Below are 27,988 nucleotides of genomic sequence, written 5' to 3'. Positions count from 1 at the left end.
CCCAACCTAGCCGGTAGAAGGTTCACTTTAAGCACTATAGTTAGACAACTTTATCCTGAAGGCAGACTTGTGTTTAACTTTAAATTCTTCTCCTCAGGACTAACCCTAGTCCCCTTGTCTGAGAGCTCTCAAGTGGCATAGCCTGATCTCTGTTATTACTTTTGTGGTTACTTGGGGCAAATCATATCATATAGAGAGCTACAGTAAGAGATTTCCAGCAAGAAGAATCGCGATCGGGAACGCGCATGCGCAAAAGAGATCCTGCAGAAGAATTGCCGGTTGTGCGCAGGCACGCAGGAATGCGCGATCGTGTACATGCACGCACATGTGCACACACATGGCGAAGATTGGCGCCAGACGGGCTATTTAAGGTGCTCCTCTGCCCAGGTTAAGTGCTGACTGGTCTTCAGTTCCCCCTGTGTCCTGCTTGTTCCTGTGCATTTCCTTTGGTGCTGACCCAGCTTGTTTCTGACCCGACTCTGAGTACTCTCCTGCCCCCCGGTTCCTGACTTCGGCTCTGATCCTGACTTTTTCTTTTCCTCCTGATTCTGTACCGCGCTGCCCGACTGTTATGACCCTGGCTATCCTACGACTCCGCTCCAGTCCTGTGTCCTGGCTGCATACCTGGCTGTGCTGTGCATCTGGCAACCCACTGTACCTGCCTGGTCTATCACCACAGTACCCAAATCAGAGGATATCCTGCCTATCAAGGTCATCATCTGCAAGAGCCGCAAGCAAACCTCTGGCGCTCTTGTCCCCCTGGTCCCTAGACGCCCTCTGTTCCAACTTCAGTGGGGTCAGGGCTAGTGATACAAGTGAGGCCGACCTCATCAATTCAGCCTCCCATCAGGTACGTGACAGCTACAGTTTATGCCGTTGGGGATCACAGTATATGCTGGAATTTAAAAGCTCTGCAAGGGACCCTGTGAATCTAATTGTGTGCTCATTATTATGTTTATGCTGGTAGATTTAACTTTTCAATACATTCTATTATTCTTTCATAGAGTTATAAGTCTAATTCTTGTGTGCTTGTTAAGGTTCACAGAACAATAAACTGGTGTTGTCAGTGGGACTGAGGCCTCACATAGGGCTAAAGAAGAGCAGAGCACCAAAATCAACCATTGGCTCCTGAGGGTGAGGCACTACATGTGGGGGCTGGTCCAGGATTCCTCTGCTGTATGTGCCAGTAAGTCATTTAATGAGCCAGAAGAAGATAACCATGGATCCCACAGCAGCTGGTAAGTGGTCCCAAGAAAAAATGGGTAACTGGAACTGTGTGGTGATTGGTATAGTGTACCTGGGGGCACATGGTCTGAAGAACAGGTGTGACAGACACCAGTAGCATTGGTCCCTGGCCAACAAGTATTCATCCTTAACTGTGAAGACAAATCCATACACTCGTCACACCTGTGTCCTGACAGAATGGAAGAAAGGGATTCCTGCTGTGCTGCAAGAGGGAAGTCTCCAACTGGCTGATTCAATTGAAGCCCAGTTAATCCAATTAGGCAGACCAAGACCAAATCCAGAAAGCTCTGGGCGAGCCACATCTGACCCAAAAGTAGCCACCTCCGCTCCTGCCATGACCATTAAAGGTCTCTCAGCTTCTCTTGTGGCTGAGTTTGGGAAGCTATTAGAAGGTCTTCAATTCAAGCCATCGAGGAGTGGTAAGGGGCTGACAATGTCAAGAGTCAGAGAGTGATCAAGAGCCTACGGGCTCCAGATTCAGACACAATCTGGAATCTAAAGAACGATAAGATGCACTGCAGCTGAATGCCTGGAGGCTCTTCGAGAAATCTATGTGAGTCAAAAAGTTGATCTATCTCTCCAAGCATACTTGACAACAAGAGAATGAGAAGCTGTCAGACTATGTCAGGTGACTAGGCAAAATTCTTCACCAAGTTATAGTGAAAGGTGGTATGGAAGTGGAAGCTGCCATTAAGGCCTTTTATAGCACGTTCAGAAAGGGGCCCAGTCTTTAGTAATAAATAAATATAAAGTCCACACAAAAAAATTTTTTTTTCAAAAATATATGAATTGTGCTCAATCGCAAAAGAATCCGTGCTCCAAAATTCTTCAAACAAATGTGCTCACATCATCCGTGATTAATGCTCTATCCGCACTCACCGGGTGGGGTGAACTCTTTGCTGATATGGTAAAAGAGTCAAACAAGCTGAAAGTGACTGGGCGTGTCCTCCCAGAGAACTCTGTACTCAATACCCTCCAGAAACGACTCCCACGATTGGATGACAATGGAAAACAAAACAAATAGTGCAAGACTGTAAAATATCATTAACCCCTCGCCCTCCTGAGGATTTACCCCCCTTAATGACCACGCCTCTTTTTGCTACTCGGTGCTGCACTAATTCAACTGATAATTGGTCATGCAATGCTGCACCCAGACGAAATTTACGTCCTTTTTTTCACACAGATAGAGCTTTATTTTTGTGGTATTTGATCACCTGTGCACTTTTTATTTTTGGCGCTATAAACAGAAAAATTTTTAAAAAAAAATTTTTTTTGAAAAAAACATTTTTGCATTTCGGTCGTAGAAAATATCCAAAAAAAACTAAAATTCCATCATAAATTTAGCCTAAAATGTATTCTGCTCCATGTTTTTGGTTAAAAAAATCCCAGTAAGTGTATATTTATTGCTTTGTGTGAAACCTATAGTGTCTACAAACTATGGGATAGATAATGGAATTTACACAGCTTTTACTTTCTGACTGCTCATCACATTTCATGGGGTGCTAAAATATCAGGACAGTACAAACACCCCCAAATACCAGGACAGTACAAACACCCCCAAATACCAGGACAGTACAAACACCCCAAATACCAGGACAGTACAAACACCCCAAATACCAGGACAGTACAAACACCCCCAAATACCAGGACAGTACAAACACCCCAAATACCAGGACAGTACAAACACCCCAAATACCAGGACAGTACAAACACCCCAAATACCAGGACAGTACAAACACCCCAAATACCAGGACAGTACAAACACCCCCAAATACCAGGATAGTACAAACACCCCCAAATACCAGGACAGTACAAACACCCCCAAATACCAGGACAGTACAAACACCCCCAAATACCAGGACAGTACAAACACCCCCAAATACCAGGACAGTACAAACACCCCCAAATACCAGGACAGTACAAACACCCCCAAATACCAGGACAGTACAAACACCTCCAAATACCAGGACAGTACAAACACCTCCAAATACCAGGACAGTACAAACCCCCCCAAATACCAGGATAGTACAAACACCCCCAAATACCAGGATAGTACAAACACCTCCAAATACCAGGACAGTACAAATACCCCCAAATACCAGGACAGTACAAACACCCCAAATACCAGGACAGTACAAACACCCTCAAATACCAGGACAGTACAAACACCCCCAAATGACCCCTTTTCAGAAAAAAGGCACCCTAAGCTATTTGCTGAGAGGCATATTGAGTGCATGGAAGATTTATTTTTTGCACAAGTTTCTGGAAAATCACAAAAACATTTTTTTTCTACACAAAGTTGTCATTTAAATGATTTATTTCTCACACAAGCCATGGGTATGCAGTGAGGAACAGAAGTATTTGAACCCCCTGCGATTTTGCAAGTTATCCCACTTGGAAATCATGGAGGGGTCTGAAATTCACATTGTAGGTGCATTCCCACTCTGAGAGACAGAATTTTAAAAAATGTCAGGAAATCACATTGTATGATTTGTAAAGAATTTATTTGTCTTGCACTGCTGAACAGAAGTATTTGAACACCTAAGAAACAGCAAGAATTCTGGCTCTCAAAGACCTGTTACTGTGCCTTTAAAAAGTCCACCTCTACTCCACTCATGAATCTAACTTAGTAGCACCTGTCTGAGCTGTTAAAAGACACCTGTCCAACCCACAGTCAGTCAGACGTCAACTACTACCATGGGCAAGACCAAAGAGCTTTCAAAAGACACCAGAGACAAAATTGTGGACCTCCACAAGGCTGGAAAGGGCTACGGGGCAATTGCCAAGCAGCTTGGTGAAAATAGATCGACTGTTGGAGCAATTGTTAGAAAATGGAAGAGGCTAAAGACGACTGTCAGTCTCCCTCGGACTGGGGCTCCATGCAAGATGTCACCTCGTGGGAGATCACTGATGATAAGAAAGGTGAGGAATCAGCCCAGAACTACAAGGGAGGAGCTGGTCAATGACATGAAGAGAGCTGGGACCACAGTTTCAAAGGTCACTGTAGGTAGAACACTACGCCGTCATGGTTTCAAATCATGCATTGCACGGAAGGTTCCCCTGCTCAAGTCATCACATGTCCAGGCCCGTCTGAAGTTTGCCAATGACCATCTGGATGATCCAGAGGAGGCATGGGAGAAAGTCATGTGGTCAGATGAGACCAAAGTAGAACTTTTTGTTTTAAACTTCACTCGTCGTGTTTGGAGGAAAAAGAAGGATGAGTTGCATCCCAAGAACACCATCCCTACTGTGAAGCATGGGGGTGGTAACATCATGAGAAAAAAAGGGGAGAAAAAGGAGAGAAGCGCCTCTAAGTGCAATAAGTGCAATAAGCCGGCGTGCACGTCCTCCCTCAGAGCCGGATGTAACACACGCAGCTGCTTGAAAAAGGAGTGCACTTCCGCCTTACACGGCCAGTGCATGCTACGAAACGCGTCGCAGTGCACCCTGGGATCTGACGTCATCACGGCCACGCCACCGCTACGTTCCAGCGTGTGTTCCATCCGGCTCTGAGGGAGGATGTGCACGCTGTTTCCCTCCAGCCACCACGCTGTTCCAGCCGAGAGCTGACCTCCCCACATCGCAGTAAGATGACGGCTCTTCACCCGGGTTACCACCCCACCGTTAACTATTGTTAACCACGGTTTTTAAGCTTATGATTACTTCACACGTGTGAGTGTTTCTACATTTAGACTTGAATAAAAAGACTTATTGCACTTAGAGGCGCTTCTCTCCTTTTTCTCATCTACAGAAGTTGCTACAGCTTATTTGGAAGCCTTGCCCTCAGTGCCACACGGAATCCTACGCTCTTCATACAGTAGCCACTAATACCATGATCACCCCATACTACCATTTCCCTGGACTTTGCAGTGTTTGCGCTGTTACAACCCTTCCTCATTTTATCCGTGGTAACATCATGCTTTGGGGGTGCTTTTCTGCAAAGGGGACAGGATGACTGCACTGTATTAAGGAGAGGATGAATGGGGCCATTTTTTGTGAGATTTTGAGCAACAACCTCCTTCCCTCAGTCAGAGCATTGAAGATGGGTGGTGGCTGAGTCTTCCAACATGACAACGACCCGAAGCACACAGCCAGGATAACCAAGGAGTGGCTCCGTAAGAAGCATATCAAGATTCTAGAGTGGCCTAGCCAGTCTCCAGATCTAAAACCAATAGAACATCTTTGGAGGGAGCTGAAACTCCATGTTGCTCAGCGACAGCCCTGAAACCTGACAGATCTAGAGGAGATCTGTGTGGAGGAGGGGGCCAAAATCCCTGTTGCAGTGCAAACCTGGTCAAGAACTACAGGAAACGTCTGACCTCTGTAAATGCAAACAAAGGCTTCTGTACCAAATATTAACACAGATCTTCTCAGGGGTTCAAATACTTCTGTTCAGCAGTGCGAGACAAATACATTCTTTACAAATCATACAATGGGATTTCCTGAATTTATTTTTTTAATTCTGTCCTCAGAGTGGGAATGTCCTACAATGTGAATGTCAGACCCCTCCATGATTTCTAAGTGGGAGAACTTGCAAAATCGCAGGGTGTTCAAATACTTCTGTTCCTCACTGTATATGGAATTACACCCCAAAATACATTCTGCTACTTCTCCTGAGTATGGCGGTACCACATGTGTGAGACTTTTTGGGAGCCTAGCCACATACAGGGGCCTGAAATCCAATGACCACTTTGAAAGCCTGAAGGTGCGTAACTTCCTCATTTCACTTCCTCACTACCTATCACAGTTTTGGAGGCCCTGAAATGCCAGGATAGCACCAAACCCCCCCCCAAATGACCCCTTTCTGGAAAGTAGACACCCCAAGGAATTTAAAAAGAGGCATGGTGAGTATTTTGTAGGTCTAATTTTTTCTCACAAGGTTCTGCAATATAAAAAAAGAATAGAAAAATATGTTTTTGTTTTTTTTCTTCATTTTCTAAAAACTTGTGGCAACAAATGAGATCTATAAAATACTCACCATGCTTCTTAGCAAATTCCTTGGGGTGTCTACTTTCCAAAAAAGGGGTCATTTGGGGGGGTTTGGTGCTATCCTGGAATTTCAGGGCCTCCAAATCTGTGATAGGTAGTCTGGAAGTGTAATGAGGAAATAAAGCCATTTAAAAGCCTGAAGGTTCTTATTGGATTTTGGGGTCCTGTAGTTGGCTAACCTGCCAAAACGTCTCTCACATGTGGTACCCCCATACTCGGGAGAAGTAGCAGAATGTATTTTGGGGAGTAATTCCACATATATCCATGGCTTGTGTGAGCAATAAATCATTTAGGTGACAATTTTGTGTAAAAAAAAAAAAAATTGTCATTTTTCAAAAACTTGTGGTAAAAAAATAAATTCTTCTATTGATTCAACGTGCCTCTCAGAAAATAGTTTGGGGTGTCCACTTTCCAAAAAGGGGTTGTTTCGGGGGGTGGGGGCGTTTTATGCCCAGCATTAGAAGTTTATGCCACACATCACTCACTCTTCTAACCACCTGAAGACCAAGCCTTTTCTAACACTTTTTGTTCACATGAAAAAATCTGTATTTTTTGCTAGGAAATTAATTTAAACCCCCAAACATTATATATTTTTTAAAGCAGACACCGTAGTGAATACAGTGGTGGGTACTACAAATTTTTATGGCACATAGTACTCGCGCAATGATTTTTCTAAGCAAATTTTTTTTTAAAAAATACACTTGTTTTACTTTTAATGCACAAAACACCATATATTGGCCAATTGTTTGGTAAAATATAAAAGATAATGGTATGCCGAGTAAATAGATACCAAACATGACATGCTTTAAAACTGTGCATGCCCCATTCAATGGCGACAAACTGCAAACATTTTTAATATCCATAGGCAGCACTTTAAAAGCCTTTACAAGCCACCATTTTAGATTTACAGAGGAGGTCTAGTGTTAGAATTACTGCCCTTGATCTGACGTTCATGGCGATTCCTCACATGCATGGTGCATAACGGCACAGGGTCAAGGCTTATGCACACAGGTGTGCGAGCATGGGAGGGGCAATTTTTTTTTTTTTAGTTATTTTGATTTTTTTTAAAATTATTTTTACATTGTACCTTTCATTTTTTTTTTTTATCACTTTTAATGCTATCACAGAGAATGCAAATATCCCCCATAACTTCAATGGGCATTGTCATATATTCTTTGTTGAGAAATCTGGGGTCTATCAGACTCTGGATATCTCCTCTGCCCTTACATTATCTCATGTCACCAAGATCGGTGTGATCAGATGCTTTCCCAATTTACAAATGGCGCTGTTTATATCCTGCGAGACTGAAGTGATTAAATGCTTGTAGCTTCCGAATTCTTAGACTATAGAGATGATTGGCACCATGCTGGTGTCCAATCAGCTCTATGGTCAGCTGGCAGAAACACCGGCTGCATTCTCAGGTTCCCCCGATGGCACAGGACTGCCCGAGTAGGCTGTGGAAAGCAGCGGGGGAGGGGGGACATCATCTCCCACTGCTTGTAAAAGCAATCTTGCAGCTAATTAGCCACTAGGATTGCTTTTACATGAAAGCCGATCTGTTCTTTTTTCTTTTTGTATGCAGCCTGTGGACTGAATGACAAAAATGAGAAGAAATCTCTGCCAGAAAAACCTGTGCGGTATGCCCACCATTAGAATATACCACCCTGCATCCACCCACTTCTAATGGTGGGCACACATTAGGTCACGCGGTGCCACATGCGCCAGTTCCAAGATTGCACAAATGTCTAAATAGTGGCACGCTTGAATAAAAATTGTCCACGTATAAGTGGTACTCCATATGGAGAAATGATGACACCAAGTCCCAAACTATCTTGCCACTGCTCCCCATGTAGTCTGGGCATCCGGGGGGCTCCACGTGAATATCTTTTCCCTCGTAAATCTGAAACTTATAAGTATAGCCTGTTGTCCTCTCACAGGTCTTCTACATCTTGACCCCATATCTGCCACGCTTGCTGGGGAGAAATTGTTTGAATGGAAGGTGGCCAGAAAAATTAATGAGGGACTCCTCAACTCAGATGTTTTGCTGGGGAGTATAGACATCTGCAAATTTTTGGTTAAGATGATTTACGAGGGGCTGAATTTTGTGGAGCCGGTTAAATTCAGGGTCACCCCGAGGATGACAGAGTGTATTGTCATTGAAATGCATAAAACACATTATACTCTCATATCTATGCCTGGCCATGGCAGCAGAGAACGCGGCATATGATGAATCGGGTCTGCGGACCAATACAACCGCAATTCATTTCTTTTAGTAATGCCCATGTTGAGGGTTAGGCCCCGAAAAAAATGTAAATTCGGAAACCGTAATGAGTTTCCATGCGAATGGTCTGGCAAGGTTTGAATTTGGGTTGGTGGCGATAAATTGTTGTGCATATAAAATGCTTTGATCCACAATCAACGCATACAGATATTCTGTGAAAAACAGCTCCAAAAATCAAGGGGAGTATTTAAATTTGCTATTTCCACCTGAATTCCGGGTTTGGCAGTGAATGGGGGAAGTACGGGTGCTGCAGAATTTGTGGGCTGCCAATCGGGATTTGTAAGCACATCTGGAAGGATACTAGGAGCTCTATGGGCCTGTGTGCAAATTCTTGGTGGCTGCGGGACAATACTTGTGCTCGCCACCGCATCGGCTTGTACTGGACTTATGGGACTCGCCACGTCACCAAGTCATACTGCAGTGCTGGTATTATTATTATTATACAGGATTTATGGCTCCAACAATTTGCTCAGTGCTTTACAATATAATGGGAGAAAATACAGCTCAATACAAGAGGGTTAGGAGGTCCTGATCCTGGGACAATTTAAGAGGTATGTGAAAGACCAGGATGTACTAGACCGCTGGTGCTCGCCAGTTCACCAAAAGGTAGCGTGGCACTAGTACTGGCACTCTAATGCATATGAGAGTCATCAAAATTTACCGGCAAGTGCTAACAGAGATCAGTCCTGATTCTGCGAACACTGCGGTTTTGTGTGCAATGTATCAAGTGACAGTGACCTACTGACACTGCACTGGCTGGGAGAGAAGGGGGGGTAAGTGTAGGGGCTAAACACAGGTGCTGGCAGGTGCCGGGGCTGATCCTGCTAATGCTGCGTTTTTGGGGACACTATACTAATGTGAATGCTGGTATAGTGCTGACCTGATCAAAGATATTGATCCGTTCAGACACTATACTAGCAATGGAGGTTTATTGTGCATGAGCGTGATACTGGCAATCAAGGGGTTAAATGTGATGACTGGTGTACTGATGGGCAATCTGACGCCATCTGGGAGGGGCGTGAAAACCACGGGAGCGCGAATCATATATATATATATATATATATGTGTGATTTTGCGCACTCGTGCCGCTCTGTAGCAATATTTATGCTATAGGGCGGTCAGGCAGCGGTTACAGAAGCGGTTTGTGTTATGGCGCTGCATCACTTTAACTGACAATTGCGCAGTCATGCAACGCTGCACCAATATTAAATTTACATCCTTTTTCCCCATGAATTTGGATTTCTTTTGGTGGTATTTGATCGCCTGCGCATTTTTAACTCTGTGCGCTTTAAAAAAAAAGCCCGACAATTTTGAGAAAAAAACATTTTGGACTTTTTGCAAAACGTCCAGAAAAAAAAATTAAAAATCACATTTTGTCATAAATTTCAGCCAAAATGTATTCTGCGACATGTCTTTGCTAAAAAAATTTCCTAATATGTGTAAATTAATTGGTTTACGTGAAAGTTATAGCATCTACAAATGGCGGTATAGATACTGGGATTTTTTTATACCAATAATGGTGGCGATCAGCGACCTATGGTGGCGATGAGCAACTTATGGCGGAGATCAGCGACTTATGGCGGGACTGCGGGACTGCGGTGGGCATTCTGACACTGGGGGGAACTGACTTGGGGTCACTGACATCCTCAGTGACACCAATACAGTGATCAATGAAAAAAAAAAAAACCTGACATTGTACTAATTAAATAAATAAATAAATGTTGCGCTCCTAATTACTAACAATAACAACTTGATAGTATGTGAAGAAACAGTAATAATATAAGTGTGAAAATATATATAAATCCTATATAATGTGCCGTGTAGCCTCTCTGGAGGTACAGTATTCCCGAATGTAGCTCGGGGTAAAGTTTCAGTACCATAAGCAGTAATCCCCCCGAGCTACACTCGGGCTTACCATGCGGTGCTGATCCGGGATCTGTTCTTTTCTTACCTTGTCCTGCGCTCCCGTGATGTCCCCCCTACAGTGTCCCCTGTAATGTCCTCCGGTGGATGCCGGCATCCATGTCCTGCGACCTCGGGACGTATGGGGGACGGAACTGGCGGCAAATTTGAAAATGACAAAAAGTGACATTCACTAAATACACTAAAATCACATAGTATAACATCCCTGTATCCAACCATTTCACATACATTTTGTCCCGAGTGCTTTGTCCGGCGCCCTGCCTGCATTATTACTGTTCTTTCTGCCTGGAAACTGAGAAACGTCCATGGCGTCCAAAAAGCGTCCCTTTAGGTCAGACGCGGTTTTAGACCGGCTAGAGAACAGCGATAGTAAATCAGAACCACTTGCAGAATTGAGTGATAATGATTGGTGGGGGAAATTCCTCATCAGACACTGAAAACGATTCTGCGACTGAGCTCAGCGATGTGCGAACTTGGCGCTATATTTCACATTTCAGTGTTTTTGGTTTGATTATATTATTGAATTAAATTTATTATTATTATATTATTATTTTTTATGATTATTTATTAAATTATAATTTATAATTTCGTGTTTCAAGTTTTATTCTCCCCGGGATGTTTACTAGACTCTTGTTCAGACAGATTTCAGGGAGTTATTCCTAAAAATTACAGGACTACAATAAAAAAAAATACATATTTCCATGCAAAAAAATATACCGCTTTGAGCACAGAAATATGGACATAATCAGACCGCTAGGGAGGTTAAATGAAAATAAAATAAAGTCTCTGATGATGACAAAATATTGACTATTCAGACAACAATATGTGATCCAAAAAACAAACAAATAAACGTCTCTGGTGAAAAATATGAGACTGTTCCCATATTAATAATAAAGTGATCCACAATCGGTGATTTCCAGGGACTCCTGAGTGTGATCCGGTTATGCGCTCACCTCCTTATCAGCCTATATAAAGGCTTATATCGCTTTTTGTTCACAATTGGAACTCTGTGTTTTGTGTTGCACTGTATAAACAGTGGTGGGTATCCCTTAGGTGCTTGCTAATGCTCCTCTGCTCATAAGTCAGTATCCCTCCAGGGATCTCTCACTCCCTCTGAAGCTGCTTATCTCCTGTTCCCCCTCAGATTTTTCCCCCTCAGATTTTCCTCGGTATCATACCATAAGAAAGAAATAGGAACATAGTACTTTATCCTTTGAGATTTATATTTTATTTTTTGCCCAAATATGCACTCACATTGTGTTAGGGATCCGGGTGTGACCAGAAATGTGTGGACTGACACAGGGAAGTAGCAGGCTTCAGGAACACAGGAGTAGTCAGGGCTGGAGAGGTGGAATGGTCAGGCAGGCCGTTTGGTACTGTTAAGCCGCCTGGCAGAGTCTCTAGCAGCCCATCACACGGATGCCCTCAGGGCGCGGGGTCTAAGTCCCAGCCTGCTGTTCTCCAGGGCCCCTGATGGTGGGGATGGACTTGGTGCAGACTGGAACCAGGTCGTGACCCCCGAGTGCGACCTGCGGTGGTAGAGAGTACTGACAGGGGAGTGCAGGAACGGAATCTAATTTGGAAGAGGCAGACAGATACACTGGTCTGATCCGAGCCGGATGGATGGATGGTCGGGTACGGTATGCGTGGTCAGACAGGCCGGGTCGGTATTATGCGGGCAGCGAGGTACAAGAGGAGCGAGCTAAGAATGGTCAGGTCACAAGCCAGGTTCAGCAGGGTGCAAGGAAATACAGTACCAGGGATCAGACGGAAGAGTAGTCAGGCAAGCCAGGGGTTAAACAGGAGAAGAGCAGGATCAGTAACAAGCAGAGGTCAGCAACGGAGTATACAGCAACACAGGAACAGGATACAGGATACAAGGGCTCATGGGAAACATTTACACCTAGGCACAGATCACAGGCCTGGTCATTCCTTAAATACACCTGCTGTAATCAGCCCCAGGTGTTGGCTGACTGCAGAAGTGAGCTTCTGGCTGCTGAGAGCACCCGCTGGTCAGCCCTGGTACTGCAGCCCACACGGCAGGTGAGTCCCACCACCAGTGCTGAGTCCATTCCTGACACATTGTTAAAATATTAAAACAGCTTGATAAAATGAAACTCTTTAGCTGTGTGCACCGCACACAGTGCATACTCGCTGTCCATGGGTGCTAAGAGTGACGTCGTAGCCCCTCCCCTACGCGTTACGCCACAGGTCACGTGGCTTCATCAGGGGGGTTGTGATTGGACGTACACTTCACCCTTACTCTTATATATGGTTGATGGTATAAAGAACATCCTGAGTTTTCCAAATATATGACTGAGTTAATTAAAAATGTAAAAAGCAGAGATCTGTGGTGGGGGATGAAGTATGGGATGTGGAAACTGCGGATTTTGTGTCATCGTCAGTACAGTAGGTCATAAATGGATGAGCCTATGCTCTAGACTATCACCAGTGTCAAGCAGTCGGGTGTAGAGCACAGAAAGGAAGTTGTTGCCATCCAGTCCATGGAGGTTACCAGAATACATATTATTTACAGATAAGAGGCGTGGCCATGGGCACTAGATTCAGTATTGCAAATTTATACATGTCCAAATATGAAGAGGAAGTAATATTTAATGATACTAAAGGAGAATTAATTATGTATAACAGAGTTATAGATGATTTATGTTCAAATAATTTTTATAGAAAATTTTTAAAATTTCTTAACAAACATAACATTGTATAGAAACAGTCGAGTACAAGCTTCACATTAGCAGGTTAACATATGCAATGAAAGAAGAGGTAACAGACCCCCCCCCCCCGTTCGGCTGGGAGCCCGATTTTTTGTAATCATGTTTACATGAGAGGTATGCTCGTTGGTTTGTGAACCTTACTGAAAAACGTGAAACATAAGGGGCTAGGTAGGGAAAGAGAAAGGGGAAAGGGAAAGTGGGAGAGGGAGAGAGGAGGGCACCAATGAGCTACAATTATAGCATCCTATAAGGTTTAGGGTTTGTAATCAGGTAATTGAGCAATTGGGGTGTTTTAATCATCGAGACCAGTGTAGTATAAATTTATGGTAGGAAGAGTTTCGGAGGGCCGTTCTGCGTTCCATCTCACATTGTAAGTTGAGATCAGCAACTAGACGTGATAGTAAGGGAGGCGACGTAGACCGCCATAATTTGGTAATGTTGGTCTTTGCTGCTGCTAGGATGTGTATGATAATGGTGCGTGAGCGTATGGGGAATTTTTCTATCGTTAAATGAAGGAGGGCTAGACCGGGATTTGGGGTTGTTGGTAAATCTGTGAATGAAGAGATTATTTGGAACACTTTATTCCAATACGACTTGAGGGATTTGCATGACCAGAGCAAATGGAAGAGCGAGCCAGTTTTGCCACAATGTCTCCAGCAGGTTTGTGATTGTTGTGGATAGTATAAAGATAATTTGGTAGGGGTTAAGTAGCATTGGTGGAGAATTTTCAAATATGATTCCCAGTGGGAGCTACATTTTGAGGCTTTGTATGTGATGGTAAACGTTGTTTGCCATGATTGTGGGGTTGTTGAGAGAAGCAGATTCTTCTCCCAGTTAGTCAGGGATGACGTATGGGTTATAAATTGTGCTTCAGTTAGTAATGTATAGAAGGTAGAAATCCCTTTCTTTGGGTAAATATTCTTGTGGAAGAAATGGTGCGCAGTAGCTGGGAGGTCAATTTCAAGTGGCATGTTTGTTTTATGGAGCAAATGGAATATTCGTATAAAAGTGAATTGTTCTGTATCAGGAAGATGGAATTTCTCCTGAAGGGTCTGGACAGAATCTGGTTCATGGGTGTTGTAGAGATCTTCAATATAATGTATGCCAAACGCTTTCCAAGATGTCAGGTTCAAATGGGGGGATAAGAGCTGCAGAGAAGATATTGGGGTAAGGATTCGTAGATTAGCCTTGTGGGAATGAGTATATGTCAGGAAATCATGCCAAGCCATCAGAGAGGCCTGGATACATGGGTGTGTGTGTAGAGGTCTAGTCTGCGTTGTACGTGGCGTAAATAGTAGATCTGTCAGGGCACCTGACAGGTACATGGAGGTTTCCATGACAGTCCAAGTTTTGTCTTGGGTAGGGTGCCACCAGTAGAAGAGCTGGTCCAATAAGACCGCTTGGTAATAGGATTTTAAATGTGGGAGGCCGGCTCCCCCTCTGGAGGGCGGACGTATCAGGAGGTTTGTGGAGCATCTAGGCTGTTTGGAGTTCCATAGGAATTTATTTAGAATTTTTTGAAGTGTAGAGAAGAAGGAGGAGGGTATAGGAACAGGCAGTGTACGGAAGATATATAATATTTTAGGCAATATGCACATTTTGATAGTAGCTATTCTGCCTAACATTGATAAAGTGGTTGTACGTAAGCTCCTAAGCTCCTGTGGAATTGTGTCAAGTAACGGTTTAAAATTAGCTGCGTAGAGTTGATTGGTTTTGGCAGTTAATTTAATCCCCAAATAGGGGATATTATGTTTTTCCCATTTAAAAGGGAATCGTTTTGCAAGCAGGTTTTGGGTGGGAGCAGGGGTGCAAAGGTTTAAGATAGAGGACTTGGGTTCGTTAAGCTTATAATATGAAACATCTGCGTAGGTATGTATGTGTGAGCGTATCGAAGTAAGCGATTTGTAGGGGTTCGTAATCATTAGAATAATGTCGTCTGCAAAAAGACTGATTTTGTATTCGTGCTTAAGAAATTTAATTCCCGAGAAATTGGGGTCATTTTTAAGGTTGGATGTCAGGGGTTCAATGAGTAAAGCAAAGATTATGGGGGAAAGAGGGCAGCCTTGTCTAGTACCGTTAGATATTTGGAATGGTTGCGAGAGCGTGCCATTGGTGAGGACTCTAGCTGAGGGTTTGGAGTATAGGGATAGAATTGCTGACAGCATCCAGTCCGTAATTCCGAATTTTTGGAGAGTAAGCGTCATGAATTGCCAGTGAATGCTTTTTCTGCGTCAAGTGATAGGAGGAGTGAGGGTTGGTTGTCTGATTCAAGGTGGTGTAGTAGTGATATAATTCGTCGAGTCGCGTCAGGGGCCTGTCTACCTGGTATGAATCCTACTTGGTCAGAATGGATTAGCACAGGGAGGTATGGGAGCAGTCGTTGAGCTATTATCTTGGCATACATTTTTAGGTCTGTGTTTAGCAGTGAAATTGGTCTATAATTCTGAACTAATTGGGCGTCTTTACCTGGTTTTGGGATAGTAGAGATTATTGATTGTAGCATGTCAGGGGGAAATTTCCCTTTAGAAGGGACGTAGTTATAGAGATCAGAGAGGTGTGGTTTGAGATTGGACGCAAACGTTTTATAAAATTCATTGGTAAAGCCGTCGTTTCCCAGTGATTTGTTCATGGGGAGTTTGTTTATGGTTTTCTCGATCTCTGTGGGTGAAATCGGCACAGAGAGAGAGGCTAGTTGAGAAGGCGTAGGATGGGGGAGCTCGGTATGACGTAGGAAATTCTCGATCGACGTGTTTGTTGGTTGGGTCGTGTTTGCGTCATCTTTTATATTCTTTTATATTGTATAGAGATTGGTAGTAGCTAACGCGTTAGCTATATCTTGTGGGTTGGACAATGGAACACCTGAAATTGGATGTTGAATCGTGGAGATTTTGTTTTTAAGCCGTTTTTGTTTGATGGTTTTGGCAAGGAGAGAGTTTGTTTTGTTACCAAGCGCATAGAATTGAGATTTTGTTTTTTGGAAGTTCATATCATAAGTGTGTAATAGGATGGTACGTAGTGTATTCCTATCTCGGTTTAAGGCCGCGGTTGTGGTGGGGTTCGGATTTTGTTTGTTAGTGTCTTCGTTCATGCGTATGGAAGTTAGGAGTTGGTCAATTTGCTGGGACCATTGTTTTTTTAACGCGAGAATTTAATTGGATGAGGATACCTCTCATATAAGCTTTATATGTTAACCAAAGTGTGGTAATAGAGATATCCGGGGTGGTGTTAGTTTCAAAAAAGAGGTGATGGGCATCTAATATAAATTTCTGGTTTTCCGGAAGATTCAAAAGTGTAGAATTGAGTCTCCAAATAGGTGGGGTCGCCGAGCGTCGGCTCTCGTCCAAGGATATGGTAATCGGTGCATGGTCAGACCAGGTTATAGTACCGATGTTGGATGATGAGACGTGTTGTAACTAGAGATGAGCGAATTATTCAAAAATTCGATTCGGCTGATTCGCCGAATTTGCGGGAGAAATTAGATTCGATGCGAATTTATTCGCTGCAAATTTAACTTATTAAAAGGGTTTCTAGGCTTCAGAGAGCCTTTATATTAGTGCAGAACACTGTACCTTTAATTTAAATGCCCTTGGAGTCTGCTGGGGAAGAGAAATAATACTGTCAGTCAGTATGACATGCAGATGAGTGCCGTCGATCTTAGAATCACCGCACACTTCACTCATTTGGGCAGTCACGGGGCATGACGACGAAGAAGAAGAAGAAGAAGAATGAAAAGAAGAAGAAGAAGAAGAATGAAAAGAAGAATGAAAAGAAGAAGAATGAAAAGAAGAATGAGAAGAAGAATGAAAAGAAGAATGAAAAGAAGAAGAAGAAGAATGAAAAGAAGAATGAAAAGAAGAAGAAGAAGAATGAAAAGAAGAAGAAGAAGAAGAATGAAAAGAAGAAGAAGAATGAAAAGAAGAAGAATTCCAGTACAGCAAAAAGTGTATCTGCAGAGAGCTCCGCTATTTCTGACAGTTCTCTGACAGTTCCTTCACATTTACAGCGGTTGAAACATTGTATCTATTTATTTCCGAATAAAAACATCTGTATCCTAAATGGAAACAAATAGATACAATGTTTCAACCGCTGTAAATGAACTGTCAGAACTGTCAGAGAACTGTCAGAAATAGCGGAGCTCTCTGCAGTGACACTTTTTGCCGGCTGATCGGGGAAAATTTGATTCGTGCATCCGAAGTTTGCTAAAATTTGGATTCGGTGCGTATCAAATTTTTCCTAATATTTGAAACAAATTCCACTTCGCCAAGTTCGATTTGCTCATCTCTAGTTGTAACGTCCATTTGTCGGTGATGAACATGTCAATTCTAGAGTACGAGAGATGTGGAGGTGAAAAGTAGGTGTAGTCTCTTTCCGTACCGTGTTGGCATCTCCAGATGTCGTATAGATCATGGTCGTGTAGGAATCGGTTGAGGTTAAGGTTGGTGGATTTCTTATTACAAGAGGAATCTAAGAGTGAATCGCTAAGAACATTAAAGTCTCCGCCAATGATGAGTCTGCCTTGTTTATGTTGGGAGATGAGGTTGTAGAGTTTACGGTAGAATCTTATTTGCTTGCTATTTGGGCCGTATATGTTCACCAAAGTGTAAGTGACCTCATTGTTTGGCATATCAAGATAATGTATCGACCTTGTGGGTCGATTACGGTGGAGGTAGGATGGAAGGAGAGAGCGTCGTTAACCGCAATAATAACCCCGTTTTTCTTTTTCATGTTTGTTGCCAAGAATAGTTGAGAGAATCGGTGCAGATAAAGTTTAGGGGTCTTTTCTGTGGCGAAGTGAGATTCCTGTATGAAGAATAGATCTGTTTGAGATTTTCTGATTTCTCTTGATAGCATCGATCTCTTGAAGGGGGAATTGAGGCCTCGCACATTAAGAGATGTGATGGTAATCATTTGTAGGCGGGTCCTCGGAGTACAGACATACTTGGGAAGTTTTTTGGTGGTAGTCAGGGTCACGAGGTTGAGGTCTTGTGTCAGGGATATATACTTGGTGGTGCCAGGGGGAGGGATGGGTGTAACGGGAAAGAACAACAGTAAAAAAACACTTGCGTATAATGCAAGTAAACAATGTAGCCAGGATTGCTACTTCAAAAACGGGGGATTCAAACAGGTTGTGACCTCTGGGAGGGTCATACCTATACAAAATTCTAAAAGTGAGAGTCATTGGGTGTAGGCCGATCGCCAGAGATAGGAGTGGTCAAAGAGCGCCTCCAGGGAAAAATAGCAAGGAGTGTAAACGCGGCTTGAGCCGCACGGCCCTTCAGGTCGCTTCCATGTTTTGGACGGAACCAGGGTTGTTCTTCTGTGGATCTGCAGGCAAAATACTCCAGGCCTTAAGGAAGTCCAAACCGGCCTCTAGGTTTTTAACAGTACAGATCCTGCCTTGGTGTCGTACTATTAATTTTGTGGGGAATCCCCATTGATAGGCCATACTATGATTTCTGAGCGCTTTCGTGATTGGTATCATTTTTTTCCTGTTGGAAAGTGTGGCCTTGGATAAATCGGCGCAGAGACGCAGATTCGCATGTGAGGATGGGAGTGGAGGCGGATTTCTAGCCGCCATCATAATTTTCTCCTTAATATGGTAGAAGTGTATTCGAACGAGCACGTCTCTAGGGACGGATGCTGACAGGAATGAAGGCTTAGGGAGTCGATGTGCTCGATCGATTATGGCCTCTACTTCGGAGAGTGTTGGGATTAGAAGCTTGAGGAAGTGATGCAAATACGGCACTAATGCTTCATTAGAAACTGTTTCTGGGATCCCCCTAAATTTAATATTATTGCGGCGTGGTCGATCCTCCATGTCGGCCAATTTTAGGTTGAGTTGTTCGATATCTGACGCGTGATCTGCATGAGCATCAATCAAATCATTGTGCGCTTCTATTATGTCTGCTATGTTGGTTTCAATATGGCGGATTCTGCGTTCCTGTCTTTGCACCAGGGTAGTAATTTGGATTAATGGCGCAGAAATATCATTATGCAGAGTTTGGCGCAGTGATGTTAGCATGTTCTTCATGCAGATTTCCGTCAGTGATTGGTCAGATGCTGGGAATGTGTCAATACCAGGCAGGGTGGAATGTGATGGCTGAGGCAGAAGATTTAGGGCCTGGCAGGTGTCATCAGGGTCACTGTCTATCCGTAGCCGCGATTTAGCTGGGCTGCAGGTCGTGGGTGACAACTCACCCGGGTCCCCTGGATAGAGCTGATGCTGCAGCCTGGGATCCACAGGCTGGGACCTGTAGTCCTCCTCCTGGCCTATTTATTTATTTAATTCATTCTTGTATACACATTAATTGAGGATGTGATGAACCTCCCTGGCGGTATGATTATTTCAGATTTTTGGTGCTGAAAGCTGTACATTATTTTTCATGGAAATATGTATTTTTTTTTATTGTAGTCCTGTCATTTTTAGGAATAACTCACTGAAATCTGTCTGAACAAGAGTCTAGTAAACATCCCGGGGAGGATAAAACTTGAAACCCCGAAATCATAAATTATAATTTAATAAACAATCATAAAAAATAATAATATAATAATAATAAATGTAATTCAATAATATAATCAAACCAAAAACACTGAAATGTGAAATAGAGCGCCAAGTTCGCACATCGCTGAGCTCAGTCGCAGAATCGTTTTCAGTGTCTGATGAGGAATTTCCCCCACCAATCATTATCACTCAATTCTGCAAGTGGTTCTGATTTACTATTGCTGTTCTCTAGCCGGTCTAAAACCGCGTCTGACCTAAAGGGACGCTTTTTGGACGCCATGGACGTTTCTCAGTTTCCAGGCAGAAAGAACAGTAATAATGCAGGCAGGGCGCCGGACAAAGCACTCGGGACAAAATGTATGTGAAATGGTTTGATACAGGAATGTTATACTATGTGATTTTAGTGTATTTAGTGAATGTCACTTTTTGTCATTTTCAAATTTCCCGCCAGTTCCGTCCCCTGTACGTCCTGACGTCGCAGGGAACGGAACCAAGAAGATGGATGCCGGGATCCGCCGGAGGACATTACAGGGGACACTGCCGGAGGGACAACGCGGGAGCGCAGGACAAGGTAAGAGAAGAACAGATCCCGGATCAGCACCGCATGGTAAGCCTGAGTGTAGCTCGGGGGGGTCACCGCTTGTGGTACTGAAACTTTACCCCGAGCTACATTCGGGAATACTGTACCTCCAGGGAGGCTACACGGCACATTATATAGGATATATATATTTTCACACTTATATTATTACTGTTTCTTCACATATTATCAAGTTGTTATACTTATTGTTAGTAATTAGGAGCGCAACATTTATTTATTTATTTAATTAGTACAGTGTCAGGTTTTTTTTTTTTTTTGCACTGATCACTGTATTGGTGTCACTGAGGATGTCAGTGACCCCAAATCAGTTCCCCCCCCCCCCAGTGTCAGAATGTCCACCGCAGTCCCGCAGTCCCGCCATAAGTCGTTGATTTCCGCCATAAGTCGCTGATCGCCACCATTATTGGTATAATAAAAAAATCCCAGTATCTATATAACTTTCACGTAAACCAATTAATTTACACATATTAGGAATTTTTTTTAGCAAAGACATGTCGCAGAATAAATTTTGGCTGAAATTTATGACAAAATGTGATTTTTTTTTTCTGGACATGTTTTATAGCAAAAAGTCCAAAATATTGTTTTTTATTCTAAAAATTGTCTGGCTTTTTTTTTAATGTGCAAAAAGTTAAAAATGCACAGGCGATCAAATACCACCAAAAGAAAGTCAAATTCATGGGGGAAAAGGATGTAAATTTAATTTTGGTGCAGCATTGCATGACTGCGCAATTGTCAGTTAAAGTGACGCAGCGCCATAACACAAACCGCTTCTGTAACCGCTCCCTGACTGCCCTATAGCATAAATATTGCTACAGAGCGGCACGAGTGTGCAAAATCACACATATATATATATGATTCGCGCTCCCGTGGTTTTCACGCCCCTCCCAGATGGCGTCAGATTGCCTTCAGTACACCAGTCATCACATTTAACCCCTTGATTGCCAGTAGCACGCTCATGCACAATAAACCTCCATTGCTAGTATAGTGTCTGAACGGATCAATATATTTGATCAGATCAGCACTATACCAGCGTTCACATTAGTATAGCGTCCCCAAAAACTCAGCGTTACCAGGATCATCCCCGGCACCTGCCAGCACCTGTGTTTAGCCCCTACGATTACCCCCCTTCTCTCCCAGCAAGTGCAGTGTCAGTAGGTCACTGTCACTGATACATTGCATACAAAACCGCAGTGTCGGCAGAATCAGGCCTGATCTCTGTTAGCACTTGCCGGTAAATTTTGAGGACTCTCATATGCAGCAGAGTGCCAGTACTAGTGCCGCGCTACCTTTTGGTGAACTGGCGAGCACCAGCGGTCTAGTACATCCTGGTCTTTCACATACCTCTTAGATTGTCCCAGGATCAGGGCCCTCCTAACCCTCTTGTATTGAACTGTATTGTTGCTGTATTGTCTCCCGTTATATTGTAAAGCGCTGAGCACACTGTTGGCGCCATAAATCCTGTATAATAATAATACATATAAATCCTGTATAATAATAATAATACCAGCACTGCAGTATGACTTGGTGACGTGGCGAGTCCCATAAGTGCAGTACAAGCTGGTGTGGTGGCGAGCACAAGTACTGTCCCGCGGTCACCAAGAATTTGCACACAGGCCTGTAGAGTTCCGAGTATCCTTCCAGATGTGCTTGCAAATCCAGATTGACAGCCCACAAATTCTGCAGCACCCGTACTTCCCCCATTCACTGCCAAACCCGGAATTCAGGTGGAAATAGCAAATTTAAATACTCCCCTTGATTTTTGGAGCTGTTTTTCACAGAATATCTGTATGCGTTGATTGTGGATCAAAGCAGTCTATATGCACAACAATTTATCGCCGCCAACCCAAATTCAAACCTTGCCAGACCATTCGCATGGAAACTCATTACGGTTTCCGAATTTAAATTTTTTTGGGGGGGCTAACCCTCAACATGGGCATTACTAAAAGAAATGAATTGTGGCTGTATTGGTCCGCAGACCCCATTCATCATATTCCGCGTTCTCTGCTGCCATGGCCAGGCATAGATATGAGAGTATAATGTGTTTTATGCATTTCAATGACAATACACTCTGTCATCCTCGGGGTGACCCTGAATTTGACCGGCTCCACAAAATTCAGCCCCTCGTAAATCACCTTAACCAAAAATTTGCAGATGTCTATACTCCCCAGCAAAACATCTGCATTGAGGAGTCCCTCATTCATTTTTCTGGTCACCTTACATTCAAACAATTTCTCCCCAGCAAGCGTGCCAGATATGGGGTCAAGATGTAGAAGACCTGTGAGAGGACAACAGGCTATACTTATAAGTTTCAGATTTATGAGGGAAAAGATAGTCACGTGGAGCCCCTCGGATGCCCAGACTACATGGGGAGCAGTGGTAAGATAGTTTAGGACTTGGTGTCATCATTTCTCCATATGGGGTACCACTTATACGTGGACAAGTTTTATTCAAGCGTGCCACTATTTAGACATTTGTACAATCTTGGAACTGGCACTTGTGGCAAAGTGTGACCTAATGTGTGCCCACCATTAGAAGTGGGTGGATGCAGGGCGGTATATTCTAATGGTGGGCATACCACACACTTTTTCTGGCAGAGATTTCTTCTCTTTTTTTCATTCAGTCCACAGGCTGCATACAAAAAAAAAAGAACATAGCACATACACCCAACAAGGACCAACGATGTACTGGTACATCACTGGATTTGAATGCTTATACCAGGATGATGCTACAGCTGCAGGCATCATCCTGGGATTGTTTTTTTCAGCCAGCAAACGGCTTTCATGTAAAAGCAATCATAGTGGCTAATTAGCTGCAGGATTGCTTTTACAAGCAGCAGAAGATGATGTCCCCCTCCCCCGCTGCCTTCCACGGCCTTCTCGGCATGTCCCGTGTCATCGGGGATACCTGAGAATGTTTCTGCCAGCTGACCATAGAGCTGATGGAGACCAGAATGGTGCCAATCATCTCTATAGTCTAAGAATTCGGAAGCTACGAGCATTTCATCACTTCAGTTTCGCAGGATATAAACAGCGCCATTTGTAAATTGGGAAAGCATCTGATCACCGATCTTGGTGACATGAGATAATGTAAGGGCAGAGGAGAGATCTAGAGTCTGATAGACCCCAGATTTCTCAACAAAGAATATATGACAATGCCCATTGAAGTTATAGGGGATATTTGCATTCCCTGTGATAGCATTAAAAGTAATAAAAAAATAATGAAAGGTACAATGTAAAAATAATAAAAAAAATAAAAATACCTTAAAAAAAATAAAAACTCGCCCCTCCCATGCGTGCACACCTGTGTGCACAAGCCTTGACCCTGTGCCAGTATGTAAACAGTGGTTGCACCATGCATGTGAGGTATCGCCGTGAACGTCAGATCAAGGGCAGTAATTCTAACACTAGACCTCCTCTGTAAATCTAAAATGGTAGCTTGTAAAGGCTTTTAAAGCGTTGCCTATGGATATTAACAATTGAGTACTGTCCGTGATACTTTTTTTATTTGCGCTAACATACAATTTTGAGGACAAGCTTTCGGGGAATGTCCCCTTCTTCAAGGTCTAAGCAGTACTACTCACAAAGTTTTAGCAAAATGTTAGAAGAGATGAAAAAAAAAAAAGAGGCTAGAGATAAGATACAGCCAAAGCAAGGGGGGGAGGGGGGGGGGGATACTACACTCACACAGAGGGGGTCAAGCTACAGCTAATAGTCATAAAACTGTTGGATAATGAGTGAGGAATCCCAGGTCCAAATTCAGGCCGTTATCTCTGGTGTCAAGTAGAATTATCATTCTTAGTTCAAAGGTTTTTCTTTCCTGAATGGATTTGAAATTTCCCTTAAGTACTAAAACATTGAGGTCTCCCATTGTGTGGCCTGGTTGTGCGACATGGTGTCCCAGAGGTGTGCAGATATTAAGATATTAAAAATGTTTGCAGTTTGTCACCATTGCACGAGGAATGTGCACTTTTAAAGCATGTCATGTTTGGTATCTATTTACTCGGCATACCATCATCTTTTATATTTTGCCAAATAATTGGCCAATATATTGTGTTTTGTGCATTAAAAGTAAAAAAAGTGTATTTTTTTTTTAAATTTGCTTAGAAAATCGCTGTGCGAGTACTATGTGCCATAAAAATTTGTAGTACTCACCATTGTATTCACTAGGGTGTCTGCTTTAAAAAATATATAATGTTTGGGGTTTAAATTAATTTCCTAGCAAAAAGGTCAGATTTTTTCATGTGAACAAAAAGTGTCAGAAAAGGCTTGGTCTTCAGGTGGTTAGAAGAGTGAGTGATGTGTGGCATAAACTTCTAATGCTGGGCATAAAACACCCCCACCCCCCAAAATGACCCTTTTTTGGAAAGTGGACACCCCAAACTATTTTCTGAGAGGAATGTTGAATCAATAGAAGAATTTATTTTTTTAGTTTTTGGAAAATGACAAAAACATTTTTTTTTTTTACACAAAATTTTCACCTAAATGATTTATTGCTTACACATGCCATGGATATATGTGGAATTACTCCCCAAAATACATTCTGCTACTTCTCTCGAGTATGGGGGTACCACATGTGAGAGACGTTTTGGCAGTTTACAGGACCCCAAAATACAATAAGCACCTTCAGGCTTTTAAAGGGCTTTATTTCCTCATTACACTTCCTGACTACCTATCACAGTTTTGGAGGCCCTGAAATGCCAGGATAGCACCAAACCCCCCAAATGACCCCTTTTTTGGAAAGTAGACACCCCAAGGAATTTGCTAAGAAGCATGGTGAGTATTTTGCAGATCTCGTTTGTTGCCACAAGTTTTTGGAAAATGAAGAAAAAAACATATTTTTTCTATTCTTTTTTATATTTCAAAACCTTGTGAGAAAAAATTAGATCTTCAAAATACTCGCCATGCCTCTTTTTAAATTCCTTGGGGTGTCTACTTTCCAGAAAGGGGTCATTTGGGGGGGTTTGGTGCTATCCTGGCATTTCAGGGCCTCCGAAACTGTGATAGGCAGTGAGGAAGTGAAATGAGGAAGTTACACACCTCCAGGCTTTCAAAGTGGTCATTGGATTTCAGGCCCCTGTATGTGGCTAGGCTCCCAAAAAGTCTCACACATGTGGTACCCCCATACTCAGGAGAAGTAGCAGAATGTATTTTGGGGTGTAATTCCACATACAGTGAGGAACAGAAGTATTTGTACACCTTGCGATTTTGCAAGTTCTCCCACTTAGAAATCATGGAGGGGTCTGACATTCACATTGTAGGACATTCCCACTCTGAGAGACAGAATTCAGGAGATCCCATTGTATGATTTGTAAAGAATGTATTTGTCTTGCACTGCTGAACAGAAGTATTTGAACCCCTGAGAAGATCCGTGTTAATATTTGGTACAGAAGCCTTTGTTTGCAATTACAGAGGTCAGACGTTTCCTGTAGTTCATGACCAGGTTTGCACTGCAACAGGGATTTTGGCCCCCTCCTCCACACAGATCTCCTCTAGATCTGTCAGGTTTCAGGGCTGTCACTGAGCAACACGGAGTTTCAGCTCCCTCCAAAGATGTTCTATTGGATTTAGGTCTGGAGACTGGCTAGGCCACTCCAGAACCTTGATATGCTTCTTACGGAGCCACTCCTTGGTTCTTCTGGCTGTGTGCTTCGGGTCGTTGTCATGTTGGAAGACCCAGCCACGACCCATCTTCAATGCTCTGACTGAGGGAAGGAGGTTGTTGCTCAAAATCTCACAAAAAATGGCCCCATTCATCCTCTCCTTAATACAGTGCAGTCGTCCTGTCCCCTTCGCAGAAAAGCACCCCAAAAGCATGATGTTACCACCCCCATGCTTCACAGTAGGGATGGTGTTCTTGGGATGCAACTCATCCTTCTTTTTCCTCCAAACACGACGAGTGAAGTTTAAAACAAAAAGTTCTACTTTGGTCTCATCTGACCACATGACTTTCTCCCATGCCTCCTCTGGATCATCCAGATGGTCATTGGCAAACTTCAGACGGGCCTGGACATGTGATGACTTGAGCAGAGGAACCTTCCGTGCAATGCATGATTTGAAACCATGACGGCATAGTGTTCTACCGACAGTGACCTTTGAAACTGTGGTCCCAGCTCTCTTCATGTCATTGACCAGCTCCTCCCTTGTAGTTTTGGGCTGATTCCTCACCTTTCTTATCATCAGTGATACCCCACGAGGTGACATCTTGTATGGAGCCCCAGTCCGAGGGAGACTGACAGCCGTCTTTAGCCTCTTCCATTTTCTAACAATTGCTCCAACAGTTGATCTATTTTCACCAAGCTGCTTGGCAATTGCCCCGTAGCCCTTTCCAGCCTTGTGGAGGTCCACAATTTTGTCTCTGGTGTCTTTTGAAAGCTCTTTGGTCTTGCCCATGGTAGTAGTTGACATCTGACTGACTGTGGGGTGGACAGGTGTCTTTTAACAGCTCAGACAGGTGCTACTAAGTTAGATTCATGAGTGGAGTAGAGGTGGACTTTTTAAAGGCGCAGTAACAGGTCTTTGAGAGCCAGAATTCTTGCTGTTTCTCAGGTGTTCAGCAGTGCAAGACAAATACATTCTTTACAAATCATACAATGTGATTTCCTGAATTTTTTTTAAATTCTGTCTCTCAGAGTGGGAATGAACCTACAATGTGAATTTCAGACCCCTCCATGATTTCTAAGTGGGAGAACTTGCAAAATCGCAGGGGGTTCAAATACTTCTGTTCCTCGCTGTATACCCATGGCTTGTGTGAGAAATAAATCATCTAAATGACAACTTTGTGTAGAAAAAAAAATGTTTTTGTGATTTTCCAGAAATTTGTGGAAAAAATAAATCTTCCATGCACTCAATATGCCTCTCAGCAAATAGCTTAGGGTGCCTACTTTCTGAAAAGGGGTCATTTGGGGGTGTTTGTACTGTCCTGGTATTTGGAGGTGTTTGTACTGTCCTGGTATTTGGAGGTGTTTGTACTGTCCTGGTATTTGGGGGTGTTTGTACTATCCTGGTATTTGGAGGTGTTTGTACTGTCCCGGTATTTGGGGGTGTTTGTACTGTCCCGGTATTTGGAGGTGTTTGTACTGTCCCGGTATTTGGGGGTGTTTGTACTGTCCCGGTATTTGGAGGTGTTTGTACTGTCCCGGTATTTGGGGGTGTTTGTACTGTCCCGGTATTTGGGGGTGTTTGTACTGTCCCGGTATTTGAAGGTGTTTGTACTGTCCCGGTATTTGGAGGTGTTTGTACTCTCCCGGTATTTGGAGGTGTTTGTACTGTCCCGGTATTTGGAGGTGTTTGTACTGTCCCGGTATTTGGGGGTGTTTGTACTGTCCCGGTATTTGGGGGTGTTTGTACTGTCCCGGTATTTGGGGGTGTTTGTACTGTCCCGGTATTTGGGGGTGTTAGTACTGTCCCGGTATTTGGGGGTGTTTGTACTGTCCCGGTATTTGGGGGTGTTTGTACTGTCCCGGTATTTGGAGGTGTTTGTACTGTCCCGGTATTTGGGGGTGTTTGTACTGTCCCGGTATTTGGGGGTGTTTGTACTGTCCCGGTATTTGGGGGTGTTTGTACTGTCCCGGTATTTGGAGGTGTTTGTACTGTCCCGGTATTTGGAGGTGTTTGTACTGTCCCGGTATTTGGGGGTGTTAGTACTGTCCCGGTATTTGGAGGTGTTTGTACTGTCCTGGTATTTGGGGGTGTTTGTACTGTCCTGGTATTTGGAGGTGT

This window comes from Staurois parvus, unplaced genomic scaffold (genome assembly GCF_062004578.1).
Source record: "Staurois parvus isolate SC_StPar_1 unplaced genomic scaffold, SC_StPar_1.0 ptg000308l, whole genome shotgun sequence".
Lineage (NCBI taxonomy): Eukaryota > Metazoa > Chordata > Amphibia > Anura > Ranidae > Staurois > Staurois parvus.
The sequence above is the reverse complement of the archived record's forward strand: the minus strand, read 5'-3'. Positions refer to the sequence as shown.